The sequence below is a fragment of the Ornithorhynchus anatinus genome, chromosome 3 (genome assembly GCF_004115215.2).
Source record: "Ornithorhynchus anatinus isolate Pmale09 chromosome 3, mOrnAna1.pri.v4, whole genome shotgun sequence".
Classification (NCBI taxonomy): domain Eukaryota; kingdom Metazoa; phylum Chordata; class Mammalia; order Monotremata; family Ornithorhynchidae; genus Ornithorhynchus; species Ornithorhynchus anatinus.
The window spans coordinates 70718817-70726820 of record NC_041730.1 but is presented as its reverse complement, the minus strand read 5'-3'; the positions used below and the strand labels follow the sequence as shown (position 1 = coordinate 70726820).

At 41.1% G+C, this 8004-nt stretch overlaps 1 non-coding gene across 1 annotated transcript; it reads left to right on the top strand.

Annotated features, from left to right (window-relative positions):
• Positions 1–7622: 7622 nt before the first annotated feature.
• LOC114810745 lies at positions 7623–7760 on the top strand. Its single transcript, XR_003758440.1, has one exon. It is a non-coding gene; the product is annotated as a small nucleolar RNA SNORA7 (small nucleolar RNA).
• The last annotated feature ends 244 nt before the right edge of the window (positions 7761–8004 follow it).

Below are 8004 nucleotides of genomic sequence, written 5' to 3'. Positions count from 1 at the left end.
ATATACAGTGGTATGCAGTGTTTAATAAATATTATTTAAAAAAAGATGGAAAGTTTCCTTTGGAACAAAAAGCCAAGCAAGGTCCTATCCTAACTGTTACCGAAAACTTTGGAGAAACTTTACGACCCTACTGAATAATTGTTATACTGAACAGGGTCCAAACGGTCCTTAATTTTTGTGTGTGTTTTCGTAAGAGCCAGGCTTCATAATTCTGGAGTCATTAATTTAAATTTAAACCAGGGAAGGCACGATTATCTAACTCATGAGTAAAGGCCAGATGTTTTGAAAATTATGTCTTCTGTAGGAGTTTAGGCCACCCTTTCTTAAAAAATATTTCTTGGGCTTCACCCACTAACCTAAGAACTTCTAAGGAGACCCAAGCAAAGCAAGAGGCTGTAGGGAAGATTTATATTTATAGTCCTTGATGAAGTGAATACATTTACAAGCTGCATTTTGAAATCATAATGATCTAATGCGAAGCAATCAAAATTCCAAAATCATCTAATCAAGAATGACATCAGAGGCGAACAATCTCTAGCTGGAGTAGGTATAATTCCCTCTATAAATCTTCGATTTACAGCAGATGTTCTAATTCAGGAGATTCTGTTAGGCACTACAAAACTAAGTGGTCTAGGAAATGATTATTTAGAATGGGAACCAAACCTAAAACTTAGTTCACTTAAGGAAAAAAAAGAAAAAGGATGGACCATTTTTGGATTGCTCGCCCAGGACCGAACCATCATCAAGTTGCAGAAAATCCAGTTTCTGAAGTCCAACACGCTGAGAAATCTGGGCTGCCATCAAAGCGGAAAGAATAGGCAGTTACTTTTAAGTACGGAAACCTGAAAAGGGCTATAGAGAGGTGTAAAGATCACTGGATCCTAATACCCTTCCCTCTGGACTGTATCATTTCTGCTCTCCTGGTCCCGGGAGGCCAAAATCAAAGCTGAACATCCGCAAATTTCAATGAGGAGCTATTTTGGTTCATTGATCAAGGACGACATATGGGCTTGGAAACGTCTGGGTTGTGCGTTTTGCTTCAACTAAATGTGCTATTAGACGGTGCGCTGAGTAGGTAGGACCCCAGGGGGCCTGCAGAGCTAAGGATGAGTCCGAGTCACTGCTCCATTTGGACCCTGCCCCCCCATCTCGAAGAGGAACTGTCAGTTCCAAAGTTCTGTTGTTACTAACGGTTTACCCGGCACTGTCAGGAGACACCGTTATCCTTTACTCTTTTCCTATTGCTTTTATAATAAATATTTACAGATTGATTGCATCCTGATTTTCTAAATGGATAGACATTTTTAGATATGACATTTCTGAAAGTGCAGAAGCTATCTGGCACATATACAATATAGCGTACCATGTGTTTTCTGACAGGCGCATCATCAAGACTGTCTCGGGAGTTTATCTGATGAAACTGTGTGGCAGAACACTGTATCAAGTTTATGCCCCTCCTGCCCCATTTGCTTTTTATTTTTACATCTGACATAGGGAAAATGGCAAGCTTTTAGTTGAACCATATCAAAAGGATCTGTAAATCACTATGAACTTCTATCCTCAAAATAAATAGGGAGAAGGCTGCCGCACTCGGCAACTTACCTTTCCTGGAAGACTATCAATATTCATGATTTCCTTAATCTTATGTATTCATTCAAACATTCATTCATTCGTGCATTCAGTCGTATTTATTGAGAGCTTACTGTGTGCAGAGAACTGTGCTAAGCGCTTGGGAGAGTACAATATATCAATAAGCAGACACATTCCCTGCCCACAGTGAGCTTACAGTCTACAGGGGGAGAGAGGCATTAATATAAATAAATCAATTACGGATATGTACATAACTACTGTGGGACTGGAATGGGGATGAATAAAGAGAGTGAGTCAGAATGATGTAGAAGGGAGTGGGAGAAGAGAAAAGGAGGGCTTAGTCAGGGAAGGTTTCTTGGAGGAGATGTGCCTTCAGTAAGGTTTTGAAGTTGGGGAGAGTAAATGTCTATCAAATTTGAGGAGGGAGGGCTTTCCCTAGAGGTGGGATGGGAACGAGGGATTGGTGGCATGATAAATGAGATCGAGGTACAGTGAGAAGGTTAATAATAGAGGAGCAAAGAGTGCGGGCTGGGTTGTAGTAGGAGAGTAGAGAGGTAAAGTAGGAAGGGGCAGAGTGATTTGAATGCTTTGAAGCCAGTGGGGAGGAGTTTATACCTGTATACACCTGTATATACCTGAAAGACTAAAAGGGGAAAATGGCTAGTTAAACACGAATCATGGCTGGATCTACCTAAAGTAGCCATCAACTGGCTCTGAACTATTGGATTCAAAACATCTGATCTTCCTCCTTTCTCCATATTGTTGGTCTACGTGAAACTGGGGAGGGTATTCAAGTTGGGCAGAGTGGAGCTCGACTCACTGGTCATATCTACGCTATGGACAGATATGATCCCACTTGAATTTTCGGGAAGAAGTAGTGGTTTCTGACATAATCCCGTTTGGTGAAAGCCTTTTAGTGAGCCCCTTATTCTTGGGCATTACTTTTTGGTCTGTGTAGTTGGGAAGATATACAATTCAAGAGTTGCCAAACCTAACTGACATAATTCTGATAAAATAATAAATATGGTACTTGTTAAGCACTTACTTTGTGCCAAGCACTGTTCTAAGCGTTTGGGTAGATACAAGGTAATCAGGTTGTCCCACGGAGGGCTCACAGTCTTAATCCCCATTTTATCTACAAGGTAATTGAGGCACAGAGAAGTGAAGTGACTTGCCCAAAGTCACATAAGCTGAAAAGTGGCAGAGCTGGGATTAGAACCCACGACTTCTGACTCCCAAGCTTATTATTTTGAGGAGCGGCAAAACTTAATGGAAAGAATATTATTATATTCTTTCTATTATATTCTTTCCACTGTTTTGCCGCTCCTCAAAATAATAGTAATAATAATACTAGTTAAGAGCCTACTATGTTCCAAGCACTGTTCTAAACGCTGGGGTAGATACAAGGTAATCAGGTTGTCCCACGTGGTAAATGTATCCAGTTTATTTGGTCAGGGTAACATTTAAGGTACTTGGTAAGTGCCAACTGTGTCCCAAGCACTCGTTGCACCCAACAACCTTTGCTCTTCATGGAGCTCACAGTCTAGTAGGAGGGAGTAGGATAAGCGGTCATTCTGGATCATTCTGGCTCTCAGACTAAAACTAGACTAGAAAATCTGCTCATTGTGGGCAGGGAATACTTCCACTGTTATACTGTCCTCTCTCAAGCGCTTAGTAAAGTGCTTTGCAGACAGTAAGCTCTCAATAAGTACGATGGAATGAATGAATAAAATCCTCGTAGTCAGAGAACTCTTGTTCAGTTGTGCTCTTCCAAACTCAAAGTACAGTGTTCTATACAGTAAAAACTCAGTAAATATCACCGATCTTTAAAAAAAAAACTAGCAAATTGACAGTTCTTTCCTTCATCGATGCCGGGCAGGCAAGTTTGAATAATAGTAATGATAATAACTGCGGCATTTATGTGCTTACTATATATGAAACCCTGTACTAAGCGCTGGGATTGATACAAGCAAATTGGGTTGGACACAGTCCCTGTCCCTTGTGGGCTCTCAGTCTCGATCCCCATTTTACAGATGAGGTAACAGAGGCACAGAGGAGTAAAGTGACTTGCCCAAGGTCACACAGCAGACACGTGGCAGAGTCGGGATTAGGGCCCATGACCATCTGGCTCCCAGGCCTGTGCTCTGTCCACTACGCCATGCTGTCTGATAATGTTGGTATCTGTTAAGCGCTTATTATGTGCTGAGCACTGTTCTAATCGCTGGGATAGATACAGGGTAATCAGGTTGTCCTACGTGAGGCTCACAGTCTTCATCCCCATTTGACAGATGAGGTAAATGAGGCACCGAGAAGTTAAGTGACTTGCCCAAAGTCACACGGCTGTCAGGCTCTGACTATTTACTCCCAACCTCTGCCTCATGTTCCTAATTTTTATTCTTGGGAAACCAACATCTCACTTTTGACATTTTTCTTTCATAAACTACTACACATTTGTGACTTCTTTAATATTTAGAGTCAATAATAAATGTTCTTCACCAAACCTCTTGCTTCCCGATACTGATCTATGTTAATATCCTGGGTATGTGAGGAAGTCTGCCAAGATTCTAGTTCCAGTTTTACCACTGAATTGCTGTGTGATATTGGCTAAGTCATAACCTCTCTGGGTCTTAGTCAATCAAACCATCAATACTGAACACTTTGTGCAGAAAACTGTTCTAAATTCTTGGGAGGGGGTAGCAGAATTAGAAGACATGATACCTCACTTTAAGAATTTTATAATCTAGCTGGGGAGACAGACATGAATTAGATCTGGGAGGAGAAATCCCCAAGTGGCGTAGAAGTGCTGAAATGACAGTAGTGGGGGAAAATAGGCTGGAGAATGAGAGACTAATCAGGGAAGGCCTCCTGGATGAAGTGTGATTTCAGCAGGGTCTTGAAGTTGGGGAGAGGAATGGTCTGCCGGGGAGTTCCAGGCAGAAGGGAGAGTATGAGCGAGAGGTTGGTAGTGAAAGAGGCAAGAATGAGGCAGAGTAAACTGGGAATCTCACAGTGAGAAAGAGCCTCGCTGTCCTCATGTAAATGAGCAACAATTATCCGTCCTCCTATTTTATAGGGTTTTTGAGGTCATGAACTGAAAAGTAAAGAGAAAAAAATTAAAAGCTTTCTACAGTTCAAAATATAAGCAGCGATAAGGACAGTTTATATTTTTTCTTTTGCAACTGGCCAGGACAGTGCAGAATCTTAGAACTGAGACAACAGAAATCCTGTTGGTTTAGACCCAATAAACCAGCCAGGTGTAACTTATACTGTATTATTAACCCTGGCTGAAATTTTAAGTTTTAAGATCTTGATGAAACGTAGACAATAAAAATTGTGCAGTGACTTTTTCTAACCTTTCTCACCTTAATTTTATTCCACAAGACTGTTCTCAACTTTGCATTCTTAGACAATAGACCAAAGTGGTTGAAAGAGTGGAATTCATGAAAAAGATGTCCTTTTTTTCTCAAATAAACAGTACCATAGGATTAATGTGCCCTTTTAAACTCTCACTCTTCAAAAGTTTCCAAGTAAACATGCAGTAACAACCAGGGACAGAAATGATGTTTGAGCCTCTTTAGAGAGGAAGAATAGCAAGTGAGAGGTTGAGAAAACAAAATATATTGAACTGGCCATATCCCCAAGGTGATATGAAAACATTTCAGTGCAACCCCATTGTTATTTAATTAATCTAATTGTTTTGAAATGTCTTATTTAAAAAAATGCAGTAGAAATGAAATAATACACTATATTAAAATCACAGGGGTTTAGCTAAGCCTCATTAACCTCACAAGTACAGAGAAATATAACAGTGATTAGAGAGTCCCCAACAATTTAACTCCCTCAAGAATTTGGAAAAAAAAAAATGAGGCAAGGCTTTGATTTAGGAGCACTCTCTTCTCCATGGAAAAGCAGCAATTCCCTCAAATTTTGGGATTTGTGCTTATACATCATCCTTGGATTTTGTATGAAGAGAAAAGAAGACTGTCAGATTCCAAATGTATCTGCTCTACATTCATATAACTTTATAATACAAATGGTTGAAAATCCAATGTGTAAAAGTAAAATAATCAGTTGCATTTACTGAGCACTTACTCCTTGCAGGACACTGTACTAAGCACTTGGCATAATGGATAGGGCACAGATTTGGGAGTCAGAGGAGGTGGATTCTAATCCCATTTCCGCCTCTTGTCTGCTGTGTGACCTTGGGCAAGTCACTTAACTTCTCTGTGCCTCCGTTACCTCATCTGTAAAATGGGGATTAAAAGTGTGAGCCCCAAGTGGGACAACCTGATTACCCTGTATCTACCCCAGCGCTTAGAACAGTGCTTGGCACATAGTAAGTGCTTAACAAATACCATAATTATCAGTACACAAGCTTTTAAGGAGGGTACAGTCTATCAGGGGGACAGATACAAAAATAAATCACATGTAGGGGGAAGCAACAGAGTTTAATGAAATACATGTAACTGCTCCTGGAGGTAGGGATGAGAGTGAGTACCCAAGTGCTTAGGTGATGTGGAATACTAATGAGATTATTACCAAACTTTATATTCAGATAATCATATATTCGGGGACTGTGTCCAATATGCAAATATTATATCTACCCTAGTCCTCAGTATAGTGCTCAACACGTAATAAGCACTTGATTAATACCATTACCATTATTATCATTATTAATAATACTAGTAATAATTATGGTACATGTAATGTCCTCCCTAAGTTCCAAGTACTGTTCTAACTGCTGAGTGAGATACCGTCAGTCTAGATGGTGGGAGACAGATATCAATATAAATAAATAAATAACAGATAATAGTTCTTCTGGAGTTCTCGGGGCTGGGTTTGGCTGGGCTGGGTTGGGCTGAGTGTGACCAGCTGCTCCATTAACTGTACTTAAAGGCTAAATTTAGGTTTGAGCCATCACTGTCCAGGTTCCATGTGAATGGGAGCCTGACCCCCAGCTTGTCTGGTTTGGCCCTGCAGCTGCCAACGGCAGAAGCAGCTATAAAAAGCTCTCTTTATTCCACCTCTATATAGTCTGGTTGGTTTAGTCCAGCATGGATGATAAGAAGCAGCACGGTGTAGTGGGTAGAGCACTGACCTGGGAATCAGAAGGTCATGGGTTCTAATCCACTTGTCTGCTGTGTGACGCTGTGCAAATCACTTCACTTCTCTGTGCCTCAGTTCCCTCATCTGTAAAAAATGGGGATTGGGAGTGCGAGCCCAGTGTAGGACAGGGACTGTGTCCAACCTGATTAACTTGTTTCTACCACAGTGCTTGGCACGAAGTAAGTGCTTAACATGTACCATAATTATTTTTACTATTAGAAGGAAGGACTTCATCCCCCAGCACACAGTAGGGTGTCACTGTTTTGAGATTTTGTAAGTCTAAAGAAGTGTTTTTGGGTATTTAGAAGCAAAAAAAAATTCTGGAATTTTGAAAAGAGGCCATTACATTTAGACAATGAGAAATTTCCCTTTACTTCAGATACATTCTTTCCTTTGTACACAGGATAGTGTTAATGATTAGTTTTCCTGACATACAAAGGAAATGAATCACCCTGTGCCCTCTTCCTTCCCCTTGGGTCAATCAATCAAAGGTATTTATTATGCCGATTGTGTACAGAGCATTGCACCGACTATTTGGAAAAGTTCAGCATAAAAGAGTCGGTCGACGTAATCCCTGCCCACAGAATTACAGTCTATGGGTCAGAACAAAGGTCTATCCGGCCCAAATTCCGTCTCTAAAAATGGTAGCAAAGAATGCTGTGAGGGATGTTGTGGTGTTGCCTTTCTTAAAAGGAACCCATGTGATTAGGGATAAACCATCTAACATTCCTATCTTTTTCCTCTAACAGCTCTCAGCTTTCCTCGGTTTTCTGTAATGCTTTTTCGACGTGCTCAACTTTTCGTGGTAGTGAATTCCATATGGGAATGAATTCTTTCTTCCAGCCTGAACTACACCTGGTGGGATGGAGACATTCTGGAACCAATAACTGGCCTTTTGCAGAATGGAGTAGGTTATCCAAAAGCAATCCCTCTCAGGGTCGCACCTGGAGAGTTTTCAGTTCTCTACCAGACTCGGCTATGGGAAGGAGAGTCAAGCAGAGGTATATCCAATCCATTCCTAGCTTGGGCAGTGGCTAGTGAGTGGAAGGCAATCTGCTACAGGTTAAAACTCACCCATGCTGGCCAGCAGTGGCATGGGGGAGAGGTGAGGGTGGTGACTCAAGTTTACTCTGTCAAAGTAGACAATGGTAAACCACTTCCATATCCAAGAAAACTCTATGGATACACTAGCAGAACGATTGCAGATGGAGGGGGGGCATTGTGGGAGAAATGCGTCCATGGCCTCACTATGGGTCAGAGACGACTTGACAGCATAAGACAAGACAATCCAGAAGCACCGTTGTCATA